Here is an 18,862-nt window from a genome sequence, read left to right on the forward strand (position 1 = left end):
CATCTTATTGGCACTTTTCACCTTTGCTCAGTGTTGAGTTTCTGAAGTCACAGTAGGTCATTCCAGAGGCCATATGAGGAAGCTTTCTGAGAACAGGCAATGTCTTCCTTTTTCTAAGGAGCAAAAATATTTAACTTAGAGTGATCTTTATATTAGGTCTTTTTCTCAGACTTTCTTAGCTAACTTTAGATGATCTTCACTGACTGGTTTTATGATTCTGCTGTGGCCTTACAAACTTAGTCTATATTAACTGTTTATTGGAATAGATTATTTGTGAACTTCAATTCTGTGGCATGAAGAAGGGAGTAAGTACCAAAATGCTGTCATTAGTTTTATTCTTTGACCTATCAACTAAGATATAAAATAATAGAATTTTAGAACAGCAGAAAGGGGACCTTAGAGGTTTTTTAATAGGAAAAATATTATGTATAGGCATAAGTATTAGATAACATTTTTTGACTGCAATGGTAGACATGTAATACGAGCTCAGCAAATATTGTTAAATAATGAGTTAACTTTTAGTCTGTTAAGTGAGAGATGACTTGAAGACATTTCAGGGTTATGTGCATTTAGTGAATGTCGGGTTTCTCCAGGGGACTAGATTCCCCACTTTTTAGTTGACCTTCATAGCTTTCCAAGTTAGTTTCTGGTACATTAATGGACTGTTTTTCTTGCATGTATTTTTAGTTAATAAGTTTTTGGACTTGTGACAGTTAATTTAGTTGTGGTTTGCACTCTTCTAATTGTAGTTGAAATCTAATCTAGTCTGAGCTGTTAGGGGAATACAAAGAGAGACCGCTTAAGAATTTGATTCCTATTCCTTCTAAATTAGCAGAGTTCATCTCTTCTGCATGGTTTGTAGATTACTTTTTCTGTTTGGTTTTTTTTTTTGGTAGCATTTAGTTTTAAACATCTTGCTAACTAGAAAATATGCTTGTTTGTTGGCTATGGCAGTGTCAACTGAGGAAAGCTGGACAGAGAGCAGTCCCGGAAGGTGCCAAACTCACAGGTGTGGCTACTACTACCTGTAAGGGAGCAACTTATCAATTCTGTTTTGGTATACCAAGGTTGCAGAAGTCCAACTAACAGGTAAAAATTAAATTGTAATTTGTCCTTAAGTGGTGCTTAAAATACAAATTATTTTCTATTTTTTAATGTTATATACTGAATGTAATTTAAATGTTAGGTTTTGTCAAAGAAGCATTTTTGGGTATTAGAAATCTATCTAGTATATAATTATTTGTCATGTGGTTTTGTTGGACCTATTTTAGAATTTTAATAAACATTATAAATACATTTCTAATGGATTTTATGTGCAAAAGTACATTGGTGTCCTTGTTTTGAACAATATTAAGCTAATGAAATTTCCAAAACAAAATTCTTAAGGATTTCAAGTAGCTTTTTGATTATGCTTTTAGTGCAGTCATATGTTAAAAATATGAAAAGAGTTGAAATGGTAGATCTTCATTGATTCAAATCAAGGAAACTTGCTAGAACTTGCCTTAAAGAGCAAGCCACTGCACAAAATTTTGGGGGGAATCATAAAAACCGTAAGATTTTTGTTTTTGTTTTTGTTTTTTTAGAAACAAACCAAAAATTTAGTGTTTATATAAATTCAACCTGCTGACAGCAGCAACTCATGCATTCTTTAATTGACTGAATGTCAGAAAAAGGTGTTAGGGTAGCTGTGGAGCATATAGAAGATGTTAACATGGAGTAGGAGTGACTGTGATCCCTATCATCCTGGAATTTATAATTTGTCTGAGGAGATATTTATTATGTTTTTATTAATTCCTTTTTTAAAGAAACATCTCTAACATTTTCCCCTGTATTCCTTTACCTGCCCCTCCTGGTAAGCCACCCCCATATAACAAATAGTATTTTTCAAAGGCGAAAAAAGAAAAAGAGGGAAAAATCATTGTAGATCAGTAGAGTGAAAAAAATCTAAAATTTGTGCAGTATGCAGTGCTTATAGACCCATTGCTGCAAACAGGTGGACTTATAAATATCTTCGTGTGTGTGTGTGTGTGTGTGTGTGTGTGTGTGTGTGTGTATGTGGCAGTTGGGGTTAAGTGACTTCCAGAGTCACACAGATAAGTGAGTGTTATATGTCTGAGGCCAGATTTGAACTTAGGTCCTCCTGACTCCAGGGCCGGTGCTCTATCCACTGTGCCACCTAGCTGCCCCTAAGTGTCTTCTTATGTCTCTTCTTTTGAGTCATACTTCTTTTTTATAAATATTCAGTATTAATTTTTGATTTTTGATTTTATTCTTATTTATTTGTTTATTTATCGATCTATCTATTTGTTTATTTATTTTGCTGCTTTTCATTTACATTGTTGTAGTCACTGTGTAGAGCAGCTAGGTGGTGAAGTGGGTAGAGTGCTGGGCCTGAAATTAGGAAAACTTATCTTCCTGAGTTCAAATCTGGCCTCAGACACTTAATTAGCTGTGTGATCCTGGAGAAGTCACTTAACCCTTCTTGCCTCAGTTTCCTGAGCTGGAGAAGGAAATGGCAAACTACTCCAGTATCTTTGCAAAGAAAACCTGAGTGGGGTCACAGAGAGTCAAGTATGACTAAAAACGACTGAGCAACAACCAAAAGTCGTTGTGCGTGTTGTTTTTCGTGGCTTTACTTCCTCCACTCTGCATCAGTTCAGGTAGGTCTTTCCATGCTTCTGTGTACATCAATTTCTTATAGTGCAGTAGTCCGTTACATTTTTCTACCAAGTTTATTTAGTCATTCCCAAGTTCAGTGGGCATCTTTGTTTCCATGTTTTTGCTGTCAGAAGAAGTGTTGTTATGAACATTTTGACATATAGGGGGGCGTTGTTTTTATCAGTGACGTTTTAGTTACTTTATTTGTATAATTCCAAAATGGTTTCCAGAATGATCGTGCAGGTTTGAACTCTAGCAGCAATGTATCGGTTTGCCTATCTTTCCACAGACCACCCAACACAGATTATTTCCATCTTTTGTTATCTATAAATTTGCAGGGTCTGAAATGAAATCTCAAGGTTGTTTTGATTCATATGTCTCTTATTTGTGATTTGATGAGTTCTTTTATGTGATTGTTAATAGTTTGCAGTTCTTTTGAGAACTACTCTTTCATATCTTCTAACTACTTACCTTTTGAGGAATGGCTTTTGGTCATATATACATGTGTTCATATTTATACATATGTACATACCTGTTTGTTTGTAGCTTGAATTACCCTACCCTCATCAGAGACATTTGGACCTAGAATAAGAAGGGAATCAGGCAAATGGGGAAAAAAATTGTGTCACATTTTTCTAATAAGGGTTTGGTATCTAAGAAGTGTAAATAACTAATCAAAGAGTTTTAATATTTGTTGAATTTTTACATTGAATTAGTGTCTAAGGAGCTCAGTGTCCTGGGAATGATCAGGGAAGATCTCAGGATCGTAGATCTTGAGCCTGCAAGCAGCATAAATTCTATCGCATAGAAACAGTTTGGGGAGGATAAGGACCATAGGAGGTGGAATCAGAGAAGACTTTATGGTGAGCCCATGGGGTTCTTAAGAGAGAGAGTTGAGGAGAGAGTGCTTTTCAGGCCTTATGGCCAACTGTGGAATGGAGACTAGATATGGAATAGCCATTTTGGATGAAATGTAGAACTTGTGAGAAGGATTAGTATATAATAATAAGCACAGAAAGGTAAGATCATAGGAGCATAGATTTAGTAGGGGCTTTGGAGACCATCTAGTCTAGCATCCTCATTTTACAGCAGAGGAAATGTTAAGACCCAGGAAGCATAAATGACTGGCCCAGGAGAACCACAAAGCCAGACTGCTGAAGGGCTTTATATGTCAAATACAGTAGTGTGTATGGGATCCCAGAGGAACTAGAGAATGATATGTGGTCAGAGACCATGACTTTTAAAATATCAGTTTGACACTGTGTGGGAGATAATTTAGAAATAGGACAGAGACTAAGTAAGAGACTATTGTAATGGTGCAGTTGAGAGGAGATGATCTGAGCTCTGGGTGGTCACTATGTGAATGAATCCAAAAAGGGATGGAGTGTAGAGATGTTGATTTTCCCTTAGGACTTAGTAGCTAATTGGATATAGTGAATGAAGGAGCATGAAAGTGTGAGTTATTGGAAGAATGGTGGCACCTTTTACAGAGATAGGAAATTTGGGAATAGATGGGTGGGTTTTTATGGAAATAGCAGAAATTTTGAGTTTGTACAAGGGGGATCTAAGGGGAAATGTACAATGATAGTTGATTGGTAAGCTGAGACTAAAGCTCAGGAGGAAGACCAAGCCTGGACATAGAATGATTCTGGTATCATTTGCATAGAAGTGATGATTTAACTGTTGGAGCTGATCAAATCACTAAGAGAGTAGGTCTATACAGAGAGAAGAGCTCTTTAGACAGAGCCTAGGGTACATCTCATGGCAGGGATAAAGGTAGAAAAAATTACTTATTGCATAGTAACATCTATCTCATTGATGTTCCACATAAGTTGAATTTAAAAAAAAAAAGAATTTTATGAATATAAATTATGAATATAATACAGTTTTTTAAAAAATATATGAAACTTCTGTCTTTAAGTGCCAAGCTTACAGTACTTTCACCATTTCTGCTGGAACTTTAATGAACTTAATCCATTAGTTGTAAGTCTCTAATGCAGAAGAGAGCTTTCCCCAGAATTCATTATATAATTTTCAACAAACAGTATACAAAACATAATGTAATATTTCCTTGCTTTTTGACTCAGAGTTACTTTACATAACATACTGTTGCTGTTTTGTACTGTAGTATTTTGATAGCCTCATTTTGAAGTTTTTGCCATGACAATAAATACTAAAAATAGTGCTTTTTTTTGAGTTCTTTAACTATGAATTATTACTGTAAGTGACTCTACCTTTAACAGTTTCCTGACCCCAGTTATTTTGCTTCTAATGCTTTAGCCATTCATTAAGATTGTAAATTGTTGTGAGGATCTTAGACGCTTACCTATCAATAAAGTCCATATTTCTGCAACTCCATCTCTTATCTTGAAGAAATAAAAGGAAAAAGAGTTGTAAATGTTTTTTTTCATAAGTCAGCATTTATTATTTAAGTTGAAGAACAGGGTTATGAAGGGGGTGGGGAGACACATTCATAACAGAGTCCAAGGTGGAGCCCTAGGGAAGAGGGAAGAAAGGAGGAGACAAGGAGATGAGAGCCTCTCCTCTGAGTCTGCTCTAGATGGGGTTGGTCCTCGATTTCTGAATAAAGCGCAAGATAAGGTGAGGTTCCAGGGGCTGCAGGTTTAGGAAACTTCAAGAAGTGAGGGCTGGGATTCTCTTTGGATTAGCAGCACCACTTCCTTTTAGGAATTGAAGCATAGTGATAAGTTCCATCCCACTTGTTTCAGCTCTTACAAAACATTCTTGTAGTTAAAGCCTTTGTGCTAAAGAATTCTTTCATCGCCTCTCTTAACTTCTTGTACTTTGCTTCTGTTTCCTTTGAACATGCATCCAACGTGTAAGCTCCTGCTCCAGAGCTGCTACTTGCTCCTCAGTTAAAGTGATCTGATCCAGATAAGGCTGAAGTGCTGCATGTGTCTGGTTTACGTCCTTTAATGATATCTTTCATTTCTAGATATTTCAAGCTAGTCAGTTTGTTCATATTTTCCAGAAGGTTATGGTGCTCACTGGTGGCAGTCAGCTCGCCTGTTAGGTATGTGGCCATTTGGGAGAACATGTCCTGGCACAGCACCATGATGTCTGCCTTGGCAGGCTCTGTGGCCTCCTCAGCCATCTTCACCATGGCATGGTCTAGGCTGATAAAGGGAAGGAGAAAGGATGGAGGGAAGGCTGGGGATAGGTTGGGGGGGAGGGGAAAGTAGGGAACGGAGGGAAGGGGAGCAAAAGGGATGGGTGAAGAGTCGAGAAGGAGGTAAGGGGAGGGAGAGGAGTTGTAAATCTCGAAGTGGTATGTGAATATAAACTTTTATTTAGTTATTAGTTTAGCTACTCCAGTATCAGTTTTGCTTATTTCAGCAGTGTAGCCTGTGTTCGCATTAAATCGAGATTAGTAGATAAAAGATGACTGATCAAGAATTTTACTGTATATATAATTAAACCCAATTACCTGTTTGATTATATATAGTGAAACTTAATTCCTGTTCAGCATTACCTATGTAATTTAGCATGTTCCTGGGTTGCCTGCTACTGCTAATAATTGTATATTTAGAAAATGTCCATTAATTTTGATTTTGCTTAAATAGAAATTCTGTAGAAAACATAAATTTGGACCAGTTTTCTTTTTAGTAGCCACAACACATTCCATTATTAACGCAATTTTTATATTCATATCCCTGATAAAATAGATGTTTATATAGAATAGTTTTAGAATAAATAGGTTGATAGTATCTTGCATCTTATCATATATTTAGAGCTGAAAGAGATCTTAAGAGCAACCTCTGGTTCAGCCTCCTTATTTTCCAGTTGATGAACCAGAGTGACTGGTCCATGGTCCCACAGCCGTTCGCCTTATCATCCTCCATGCCATGCTGCCTCATCAGGTGGCAATGCTTTTCCTTTAGCAGTAAATTCTTGGTGATCTTTGTAATGAGAAGGGAACAGAAGTGTGTGGCAGAGCAGTAAATAATATGTTAACTTAAACTTTGAAATACATGGATATTTTCTGGTAGAAGATACAAAGACACTTTTAATATTTTACTCCTGATAATCTTAAAATTCGATTGTTTTTCCTGACTGCCTACCAGATGGTTTTGGAAGTGAGGGAGTGGAGGGAAGAATGGATGTCTTGGTGGTAGGGGGAAAGGCTAATTTGAGATTAAGGATCATTGTGGAAGATGCTCCAGTATGTAATTGCTCACCTCAAAATGTGGGAAGCCTTTTTCTGATTCTCCAGCTGCTAGTGCCCTCCCTCTCAGACTACCTTGTATTTAACTACTTGGTATGTTTATTTATTAACTTTATACTTATGCTGTACATACTTTATTTTTTGAAGTCTTCCTTGTGCTGTCATCTTTTGGAGTTCTAGTTCCACTTTAAGTAACTTCAAGTCAGCAAACATTTATTAAGGACATACCAGTTACTATGCCTAGTTATGCTCCTGTGATACAAACAGAAAAAGGAATCACTCCCTGCCCTCCAGGATCTTCCTGTCTGAAGAACCACATGTTGCTGTCAGGTGTCATCCTTCTTTTCCAAATTTATTTGTTTGGTTTATGCAGGGTTTTTTGTTTGTTTGTTGTTGTTGTCCCCTACCTTTGGGGGGACAGTTACTAGTTTTGCTTTTTTTTGGGGGGGGTGTTGTGTGTGGTCCCTTCCACAGTTAGCACTGTGCCTGCTTCACAGCAGGTGCTTAGTGAATGTTTATTTACTGACTGCTGGAACACAGCCGTTCTATTTACTTCCACCTTTATCAGAATTACTTCTAACAGCCTTGTCTGTTGTCTAACATCTAGAAACTTATGTGTTGTTAGAACTATACAACCATTTAGTGTTCTTGTTGTGGAGTGCTTATCTCTGGATTAAACTGAGGGACTTTTGCCTTGAAGCAATAATTTATTAAAACTGTATTTAACTTTCTGAGATCACTAATGTGATTTTTGTCATCTACTCTTTAAATAACCAGCAATCTCTGATACGAAGTCAACTTACTCTTTTCTTCTTCCCTCTTAGTAATAGATTGTCTTTAAAACCTACTAATAAGAGGTTCTTTTGAATGATTTTATTTTAAATATTTATCCAGACTGTTTGGTTTTGGTTTTGTGATTTTAGACTTGATCAGGCTGTATTTGACTGAAGCAGTGTGTCAGGTCCTGGGGATTCAAAGACAAGCAAAATAGTTCTGGCCCTGTAGGGACTTCCATTTACAGAAATAGCAGCTGGTTAATAAATGTGTATAAAACACAAAACAGATACTAGGTAACAGAAGAGGAAGGTGGCAAGCATTTGTGGGAACTGTGAAAGGCACCTTGCAAGTCAGTGGTGCTTGAATTGAGTCTTGCAAGAAAGCAGGGTTTTCTAGAGTCAGAGAGATGTGACAGGAGTGCATTTTGGGCACAACAGGTAAGGCCAGTTTGTCTTTGGGGACAGGGTCAAATCAATTAGAACGCTTTTGCAGTAACTGTGAAATGGTTGATGATGGAGCATGGCTATAGGGTGGCCTCTGTGTGGAGAGAAGGTACTTAAGGGGAAGATAGCCATTATACATGTTGCTGGAGAGGATGATTGTGATATCAACAGAAATTGGAAACTTGGAAGAGGGGTAGATTGGAGGAAATGATTGAGTTCATTCAAACTCACAGTTGAATTTGAGGTGTCTGTCAGATGTCCATCAGGCATTTGATGATGGGTCAAAGGGAAATTAGGAGGAAAGTAATCACATGGGGTCATAGTGGTAAAGTCCAGTAAGTCAGAAACAGAGCTGGGTGGGGAATGTAGGATTCTTGGCCTGAGCCTTTTCACAAAATGGAGGCCTTGGAAGGAACTCAGCAACTGAAGAGTGGGTCAGCTGGGGTAGGAGATATTCTAGGGTGAGATGGCAAGGTACAGTTCAGAGAGGAATGGAGAAAATCATGCTACTGTTCTGACTGGGTCCAACACAAATTTATGTTATACAATCTCATCTAGTTCTTCACTACTGGTAAGCAATTGTAGCCTACTCTCCACGGCTGATCTTCCAAAACTTTTCTTCCCTCCTCAAACCGCCTTTCCCCCGTTGTCTGAGCTGAGAACCTTACCTTATATTTTACAGAAAAATTGAAGCCGTTGGCTGTGAACTTCCTCTTCCTTACCTTCTATCACTCAGGTTCTTCCTGCCTCTTTTCCTTAACAAAGCTAACACTATTTGTTCAAGTGATCTCATTCTATCCTGTCTCCTCCAAAAGACTGCCCCCTCTGTCATCCTTATTCATTTCGGCATGTTGTTTCCTAATCACTTATTTTGGTTTCTCCCTGACCACCAGCTCCAATTATGCCCATGTCTGTCTCACCCTGGGAAAAAACCTGATGGCGTATGTAGCTAAATTATTGGATGTAATAGGTACCTCCACTTTCTATCCTCTCACTCTCTTCTTAACTCCATACAGTCTGGTTTTGGACCTTTCCATCAAAACTGCTCTCTCCAAAGTTACTAATGATCTTTTAGTTGCCAGATCCAGTGGCTTCACTCCTCATTCTCCTTGATCTCTCTGCAGCCTTTGACACTATAGATCATTCTTTCTTGATATTCTATTCTAGGTTTTTAGGATACCTCTCTTCGTTTTCCTTTTCCTTTGTTAGGCAATAGGGTTAAATGACCAGCTGAGGGTCACACAGCTAGTAAGTGTTATAGATATCTAAGGCTGGATTTGAACTCAGGTTCTGACTCCAGGGCCAGTGCTCTATCCACTGCACCAACTAGCTGCCGCCTTCATAGGTTTTGATATGTTGTTTCACTATCATTCCCTTCAACGAAATTATTTATTGTTTTTTTAACTTCTTCTTTAAACCACTCATATTCTTTAAGATTAGGTCTCCAATTAATTTTGAATCTGTTTCCATAGCCTCTTATTAAATATAATTTTTATTGCTATATGATCTGAAAAGGATGCATTTAATCTTCTTTTCTACATTTAATTATAAAGCTTTTATGCTCCAATATATGGTCAGTTTTTGTAAAGATGCCATATACTGCTGAGAAAAACATTTATTCCTTCCCATTCACATTATTTCTCTCCAGAATTTGTCACATTTAGCTTATTCACAGATTCTCTTCATCTCCTTGACTTCTTTCTTATTTATTTTTGGTTTGATTTACCTAGTTCTGAGAGGGGAACGTTGAAGTATCCCGTTATTATAGTCTTGCTATTTCTACCTATAATTCATTTAGCTTTTCCTTTAAAAATTTGAATGCTATAACATTCATATATAGGCACATAGTTTTAATATTGGTATTATTTCATTATCTATGGTACATTTTACCATAGTGTAATTTTACTCTTTATCTCTTTTAATTAAATGTATTTTAGCTTTAACTTTGAGATCATGATAGCTACCCCTCCTTTTTTTGTGTGTCAATTGAAGCATGATAAATTCTACTCCAGCCCTGTATTTTTACAGTGTCAGCTAATTCTTTGAATGTGACGTTTTATATTTAGGATGAATAGCCATTTGAACTTATTTTGGTATATAATCTAAGATGTGAGTTTAACCCTAACTTTTGCAAAACTAATTTCTATTAGTTCTTTAGTTTATTAAGCAAAGTCTTGCTTGCCTAGTCTGTTCCGTTGATGAATTAGTCTATTTTTCCACTCATTCCATGTAGTTTAGTTGATTACTGCCCTAAAATAATTTGCTATTTTGTCATTCTAAGTCTCTGTCATTTCCTCTCTTTTTTCTTTATTATTTCTCTTGAGGTTCTTGAACTTTTCATTCTTAAGATGAATTTCTTTTTTTTTACAGTTGTAGTTTTGTAATCCCTTGATAGTTGGGTATGTCATTAAATGTTTAATTCAGGTAGAATCATCATTTTTATTTTATAAATTTCATTGAACAGTAGGAAAGCAGATTAGATTTCCTTTGGGAGATTACAAAACTCCTTTTCTGAACCAGAGCTTATCTTGGAAATAAAGGCACTTTTTTAAAAAGTACCAACATTTTACCACTGTTGCTATTTGGAGGCAGGATATGGACTATAGCAGAGGTGTCAAATGTAGCTGGGCAAAACTCTGGGCCAAAACCAGATTAAAATGTAGTTGGAAAATGTTTAATTAAATAAAATACAGTGTGAGATAGATAATGTTAACTTGTGGTTTTCTAAATTAACATGTAGCCGTACAACAACCTCTGGTACAACTGAATGATTATCACAGGAAGGAAAATGGAGAGAAGGTCCTGGTAGATATGAACTTATAACTAGTGAGGAAATAGAAAGAACTTGTAATAAAAGATTCTTTGAGTGAAGATGTATGATAGGAATAGAAGGTTCGCTACTCATGTATCAAAAGGCAAAGGGGTGATAAATGGACAATCAGAATGTTCGACTGGTATCCTTATAATTTCAGGAGAAAGTGAGGGCCTCCAGTGTGTTTGGTAGACCTCTTGTTACAAACTTATTGGAGAACATGAAAAAGATTGGCACAAAGTAGGTGGTAGGCATGGATGGGCGCTGTTCTTTGCTTCATTTAAGGAAATGTTAAATAAGATCATAGCTATTTTAGTGTTGTGTTAACAATTTTTTTAGCGCAACGACGGACAATTATTTTTTTTCCCTGTATCAGTGTCTTGTAGTTTCTGTCATTTGCCTTTTTTTTCATATTTGCTTGAAGTATTGGTTAGCTATCGATTTAAAATTTTGTTTTTCTTTTTCATCTCACTGCATTTTGTTAGGAATACACACTCATTTTTGCTTTACGCTTGTTTATTTGAAATGTTTCTACTGTTTTTGATTAAAATAATGCTAAGCTTTCTATTTCAAATATATATTGCTTCTATCTTAAGGAAAATTTCATTCTTCCTATGCTTTTTATTTAGTGTCTTTAGCAAAAATGATTGCTGAATTTCATTGGAGGTGTTTTTCTTCATGTATTGGTACAAATGTTTTTAGTTTTTGGTTTTGGGGTTTTTTTGTTTGTTTGTTTTTGCTATTTGATTTGTTTATTGCCAAGCTTATACAGAGCTTTAGGGTTTTTGAAATGCTTTGTAAATGTTATCCAATTTAATCCTCACAACAATTCTGGGAGGTAGGTGGGTTATTATCCCCATTTTACAGTTGAGGAAACTGAGGTAGGCAAGAGTGAAGTGACTTGTCTGGGTGCTATTTCAGAAGTGATATCAGAGGTGTTTTGTGAGTGACTTTACTTCTAAAGTTTCAAATTGTTTTCTAGAATGATGTTGGAATAATATTTTAGTGTGCCTGCCTTCTCGTAATCTCTCGAACATTTTCTGTTTTTCTCCCCCATCTTTTCCAATTATGTATGAGATGTGGAACCTTACTCATTTTGAATTTTTTTATTCTATCATGTGATTTGGAGTATACTTTCATATAACTATTGTAATGTTTTGTGTTTCTTCTGAAAACTGATTATATCCGTTAACCATTTGTTAGGGGTTGGTTTCATATGCTTATGTCAGTGCAGTGTCTTTGTATCTTAGATGCCAGACTGGATGTGGATATAAAGGTTATTTTTTTCTTGAGAAACGCAGTATTCTTTCTTTATCTCTTTCTCTCTCTCTTTCTCTTTTTTGCGAGAGGCAATCAGGGTTAAGTGACTTGCCCAGGGTCACACAGCTATTGAGTATCATGTGTCTGAGGCTGGATTTGAACTCAAGTCCCCTTGACTCCAGAGCACGTGTTCTATCTACTGCGCCACCCTAGCTGCCCTAATGCACTTCAATCTCTTTCTGGAAGGGACTTCATTCAATTAATATTTATTAACTGTTAACTATTTATATAGAAAGGAATTGCAGATTTTCCTAATTTGTAGGAACTTTTCAGTTTTTAGTGTCCTGTTGCTTATACAGCATCAAAATGTTACCTAATTTTTTGACTTAATTAGATAAAGTCATTAAGTATGACTTTATCTGAGATGATATGCATGTTGATACTATGATTTACCACACGGTAGTGGCATTCCAGTGTGGTGGCATTAATTGTCTACAAAAACTGATAACTCTCCTGTGTATGAACCCTGTTGGCAGCAAGGCAGTAGATTGTACCTTTGGTCTTAGGTGAAATTATCTGATTGTTTAAGTTGTATGTATTAGAAATTAGAAAATGTTCTTCAAGTCTCATTGGCACTAAGGTAAAAGACCAGTCAGTCTTCAAGCATATATATATGTTTACTCTAGGCCAGGTACAATGCTAAATTCTGGGCATATAAAGAAAAAAGTGAAACAGTCACTACCTTTTAAGTTTCCATTATAATGGGGGAGAGATAGCATGTGCTCTTACAAGGAGATACACAACAACTAATACAAGGTAGTTTTTGGAGTGAATGCCTGCAGCTGGGAGGAGGGAAGTTAAGAAAGATGTAGAAGACAATCCTCTAGCAGTTTTGATAGAAACTAGGAATTCCAAGAGGGGAGCATTCCAGAGTTGAGGAAAGCCTATGTAGATGCAAAAAAGAGACTGGAGATGGCAAATGAATAAAAAACATTCATTCATTGAGCAATAGTATGGTGTGTGGCCTGTGTGTGTATGTGTAGATAAGAAACTTTTTTAATCTTTGCAAAAAGATTTATTCTGTTTCAAGGAAATATGAAAATCTATATGTACATTTTATTCATTGTAGTAATGATAAACAGTGTTCTTGATGAGAAATCTTACATGACTTGATATTCAGTCTGTGAAGTATCATTTGTTTGTAGCTTCCAGAATTTTAATGAATACTTTTTAAAGATAAAAGATGATTGTTACTAAAAAGAAGTTTGAAGCAAAGGAAGGGCTGATTGCATGTCAGACTAATCAGAATCACACTTTGGCTCCTTAAAAGTCTGAATTAATTTCCACATGTTGAAACTTCACATCAGTGTCTATTCCTGTCAGTTGTCAAACTCTTTGCAGTTTGATTTCTCTCTACACCTTTTCAAATGAAGCTACTTTCTCCAAGATCCCCAATGACTTCTTTATTACTAAGTCTAATAAGAGCTTTTTCTTTAAGTCCTGATGCTTGTCGACCTCTCTGTAGCATTTTATACTTTTTTTTTTTTACCACCTCTTCTAGGTATTCCTCTTCTCCCTGGGGTTTTATGACAACTGCTTTGTTTTGGTGTTCTGCCTCTCTAACCAGTTCTTGGTTCACTCAGCACTCTCGATCATGTATGCCCTTCCCCCCCCCCCCCCCCCCCCGCATTCTTGATTATCTTCTCAGCTTCCACTGTTTCAAATTTTATCTTCAGAGTTTACAAAGGAGAACTCCCCCCAAAAAACAAAACAAAAAACCCTAACAAGCCCAACGTTTCTGCAGTCACTGAGGTTTATAACTTAAGACTTTTCCATGGCTCTGTTTTCTCTTATCTCCTCCTACCTCCATGGTCTACTAATTGACCAAGTCTTGAATTAATCCTCCCTCCAAGTCTTTGTCATCTGTCTCATTCTTACCTTTCATGCCATTACCACCCTTGTTCAGGCTTTCATCCTTTCCCACAGGGAGCTATTGTAATATTCCCTAATTGGTCTTCCTGGCTCCAGCTAAGATCTTCTCTGTCCAATCCATCCTTCCCACACCTACCCACGTCACTCCTGGACAAGAAGCTCAGGCTGCCCCTGTTGCCTCCAGTGTCAAATCCTAACTCCTTCTTGTCATTTAAGTCTTCACAGTCTTGTTCCAATTCACCCTTTCAGGCTGACTACACCTCACTGACAAAAGTTTATAGTTAACTTGATATTTTGAGTCCAGGGCATGCATTCCATCTCTACCTTCTGTGCCTGGTGCCCACAATGTTCTACCTCTATCTCATTGCAACCCATGTTCTCCTGGAAATCTTTCAGGAACTCATATTAGTCCCCCATTCTTGAAATGACTATGTATTTGCTATGTATATCTCTTGGAATATATTGGTATTAATCTGTGATTAATACTGCAGGGGCGTTCCCCCCCCCCCCCAAGGGAAAGACTATTTTGTACACTGTCACTATCTCGGATTCTTTTTTTTTTTTTGACTAGTTGAAAGGAGCCATTCTCTGCCTCATTTCTTACCTAACCTTAATCACTGATTGGACATTGCCTCAGTCAAGCTGAGACCTGTTAAAGACCTTGGCTTAAAAAGGCCATGGTCTCCCATTGCATCTAGGGCCATCTCCAGTAGTCCTGATCTATATCTTGCCACACTGGACCTGGATGCCTCTGGAGGAGAAAGTAAGGCAGATGACTTTGCATAACCCTCCCTCACTTAAATTCTGTTTACTTGCATGTAATGGTATCACAACTACATTGTTACTTAATAGTACTTAATAAGTCCTTGCTGAATTGAGTTATGAACTGTTTCTAGAATGAAAGCATCAGTCCACAGTGATTTGCTGCTGTAGGCAAAAAGAAAAGTAAATTTCTGGGTATTCTTTAGAAGAATGTGTTAGGCAGAACCTAGAAAAGTGTTATTTTATGCTTATATTTATTATATATATATATATATACATAATATATATATATATAATATATATATAACTTGCAATGCCTCTATATTTTTGCTAGTTCATTTTACAAAATTTTTAGCAGAACTAGAACTCAGTGAAAAAGTGATTTAAAATCCTGAAGAGGTGATTGGTTGTATGAGGATAGTCCTATAATTCTTTGGTCTAGACAGATGAAGGGATTCGATGTCGACACACTTGTAGAGTTGGTATGCCAACATAACCTTGTTTTGTTGTTGTTGTGTTACTAGAATAAAGGTGTTGCTCTTATGGCTACTTTATAGGCAAAAAGGAGGATCCTACCTATATTGCATGGTGATGGGGAGGCATTGTGACATACACTAAAAATGGTTCCTAAGTTAATATAAGTTGCAAGTTGATGACCTTCAATCTGTCAAGGAATATAAATGACTAAAAATAATTTAGTCACCAAACATTAAAATATTAGGACTCAATAATGAAAACAAATGACATAATACAGATACTGTACTTGCAAACCTTAAAATGCTATATAAATGCTGTCTTCTCTCTATCTCCCTTCCTTCTTTCCTTTCTGCCTCCTGCTCTCCCTCCCTCCCTTCCTCTCTCCCTTCCTCTCTCTCTTCCTCCCTTCCAAAAGAGAGTACTACTTTGGGTCGATGTCATTATTCACAGAGTTTGTACTGGAAATAAACCATTACTAGTAGGTTAAGTGTACATTTAAAAAAAGTCATTAATGATATTTGTACAAAAAACATTTATTCTGCCTATGTGCCAAGCACTGTCTTCAAGCTTAGGATACCTAGAAGGGGAAGAAAAGATCCCCTGCCTTAAAAAAATGTATATTATAATAAGAGAGACAACATACAAGTATATAGATATGCATATACAAATACCAAGTGCTTTGTAGACCTTAAAGTGCTGTATGAATACTAGTTATTAGTATTATTAATAAATAGAAGGCAATCTTATCGGGGCATAGATAACCCTAAATCATATGTCAGGGACAATTTAATGTGAATAATCCCTGCCTCTGCGTGAAGGTATTCATTGGGAGTCAGGCTCAAGGGGAATGGTTGCTTCTCTCTGACAAGAAGGGTGAGGAAGTAAAGAGAGAAACAGTGGTCTTAGTGGATAATGGACATTGCAAATAAACCAAAGTGCTTCCTGTGTATCTGAATTCATCTGCGTATTTAAAGTATTTTTTTTTTGTATTTTAAGTAAAAAATATGTTCTTATATCATCCACTAATGGGGGGAAGGGGAGTTGTATTATGTGCCAGGCACTGTATTAATTGCTTTACAAATATTATTTCATTTGATCTTCATACCAACTCTGAATTTTAGGTATTTTACAGTTGAGGAAACTGAAGTAAACAAAGGTTAAGTGATTTGCCTAGGGTTACATAGCTAGTAATCTAAGTTCATATTTGATCTCCGGTCTTCCCAACTCCAGGGCTAGCACTTTATCCACTTGTGCTACCCAGCTGCTCATCATATTAGTGGTATAGTTCTTTGATATTCTTAAACTCCAAATTGAATAAGCATTTATTACATTCCTACTGTTTGCAAAGCACTATGCTAGGCATTTGTATGTGTGTATGTATGTGCATGCATGCGTGTACACACACACACACACACACACACACACACACACACACACACACACACACGTTCTGATATAGCCAGACCCAGAATTGCATTCAGTGGCATTTGGGTGGCTTGAACACACAAAATCAGTGTGTTTAATGAAATTGTGCTGGATTAAATTTCTAGGTAATTTCTAAGGTCTTATAGGAAATATTGCAGTATTTGGAGATGAATATTGGCATTTTGTTCACATCATGCCAGGAAATAAGTGTTAGCACTCTTGGGTGCTTAAAAGACCAATGGCTCATCCAGAACTCTTTAAGTGTTTAATATGTGTCATGTGAAAGTGAAATGTGTTTGACAGAAGTTGAGTGCTAAATTCTGATTTAAGTGTACAGTATATTAGTTAATTATTTTTGACATTACTGCTAGATTATCAAATGAATAATACCTAAACATATCAATAGCCACAGAAAGGTTAGGTTAATGATATTGAAGCTATATCTTTTAATGATGCCATGATTTTTTCTTTATGTTCATGGGAAATCCTCTTCCTCCTTTTCCCCATTTTTTTTGATCTGTAAAAGTGAGAATGTTGATTGCTTAGTAATCTTTGCTTCTCTGTTAGATTTAATCCTAACCTGATTTTTAGGATCATCACAAGATAATTGATTTAGAGTTGCAAGGGACCTTAAAGGTCAGCTAACTTAAGCTCTTCCATTTCACAGATGAGGAAACTGAGGCCCAGAGAGATTAAGTGACAGTAGATAGTAGGTCTTGGATTCAGAAGTAGGAGATAACATGTATCAGGGATTGCCTCTACTTGGTTCCATAGGGCAGGTTTTACCCTTAAGAGAGAAGAGTACCTGAGATGAGAGATTACTGAGTAGGATCAAATGCTGCAAAGATCAAGAAGGATGAGGGATGAGAAAAGGATCCAATTTTACAGTTAAGAGATTAGTAAGAGATTGGCAGTTTTGGAGGAAATAGTTCTAGTTTAGTGGTTAGGTCAAAAGACATATTGGGAAGGGTTAAGAAATGAGTGAGAGGAGAGAGATGAGGGATGCAGGGTAATAAAAAGTAGGCTTAGATAGGAGTGAAACATAAATATTTGTTTTTGTACGTACATACTTGCTGTTATTGAATGCTGACTTTTTGTCTTGGTATACCCAATCCGTAACATAATGCTTGGCACCATAGGTGTTTCATAAATACTTTGAGATTGAAATTCTGTGATTCTAATTCCTCCTTGCCCTCTCCAAAACTCAGTTGTTGTAATTCTGCTTTTTGATTTTCTGTTGAGCTTTAAAAATTGTTTTCTTAAACAGTCTCCAGTACAGAAGTTCACCTGACAGCTGGACTCCATTGTAGGCAGCTGCTGATGGATGAAAGTAGTTGCCAGTGGGCCTAGGTAACAGCTGCACAAGCGACAGGTTACAGAAAATACTTCAGCTCCTTAGAATGGTGTCAGGGTTACATATGTATTTGATGTCAAAGTTAACTTGTTCTCAGTGTTGTTTCAGTACTCAAGTTGTCATTTAGTAACAGGAAATGGATAGTTCAGAACTACTGACCCTACTTCTGATGAGAGTATTCTTCCTTTTGCTTGAAAAATTATAGTAATCATACTCATGCTGTATTTATATATTTAAATAAAAATAATACTCTTAAAAATTTGTGCCCTATTAGAAGCAAAACCATTTAAGTAGTGTTTCTAATAAACCATGTTGAATAGGTTGCTAGTAGATATTATACTGAATTCTACACTAAAGTGATTTAAGTTTTTAAAAAGACTTCTTTTTTAAACTGTTTCTCTGAATTGGAGGTATGGGTTTACCAGGTTACATTTTAGAATCTTTATCTGCAGGTACAATCCTCTCTCCCTCCCACCCCTATCCCCCCCCTAATTTTTTTTTGGGTAATTTTAAAGGCAGCATGGTAAAATATTAAGTACTATTGGCTTGAAGTAAGACCTGTGTTTAATCTGGCCTCAAACACTGAGTAGGACCACAGTGCAAATAACTTAACTTCTCAGTGCATTGGGTAACTGCCTAGGATTTGCCTACCTTATGCTGTAGGTTGAAGGACTTCCTAAATTTAGGAAATATTATATTTAGGTTGAATAAATGTGGCTTCCTAGCCACAGATTACTGTCAGATAACTATATACATATTGCATACAATTGGTTGTA

At 36.6% G+C, this 18,862-nt stretch overlaps 1 protein-coding gene across 13 annotated transcripts in view; it reads left to right on the forward strand.

Moving 5' to 3' along the window:
• The window catches only part of TRIP12 (thyroid hormone receptor interactor 12), a 181,013-nt gene that overhangs the window by 57,992 nt on the left and 104,159 nt on the right, over positions 1 to 18,862 (forward strand). For 12 of the 13 annotated variants that reach the window (XM_020970927.2, XM_020970926.2, XM_020970931.2 and 9 more), the window contains exon 2: positions 955 to 1,089. The exons of the other annotated variant lie outside the window; for it this stretch is intronic. The gene's annotated coding sequence lies outside the window, so the exon portion shown is untranslated. The remainder of the gene's footprint in view (positions 1 to 954; positions 1,090 to 18,862) is intronic. 13 annotated transcript variants of the gene reach the window in all.

The sequence above is a fragment of the Phascolarctos cinereus genome, unplaced genomic scaffold (assembly GCF_003287225.1).
Source record: "Phascolarctos cinereus isolate Bilbo 61053 unplaced genomic scaffold, phaCin_HiC Scaffold_7;HRSCAF=346, whole genome shotgun sequence".
Classification (NCBI taxonomy): domain Eukaryota; kingdom Metazoa; phylum Chordata; class Mammalia; order Diprotodontia; family Phascolarctidae; genus Phascolarctos; species Phascolarctos cinereus.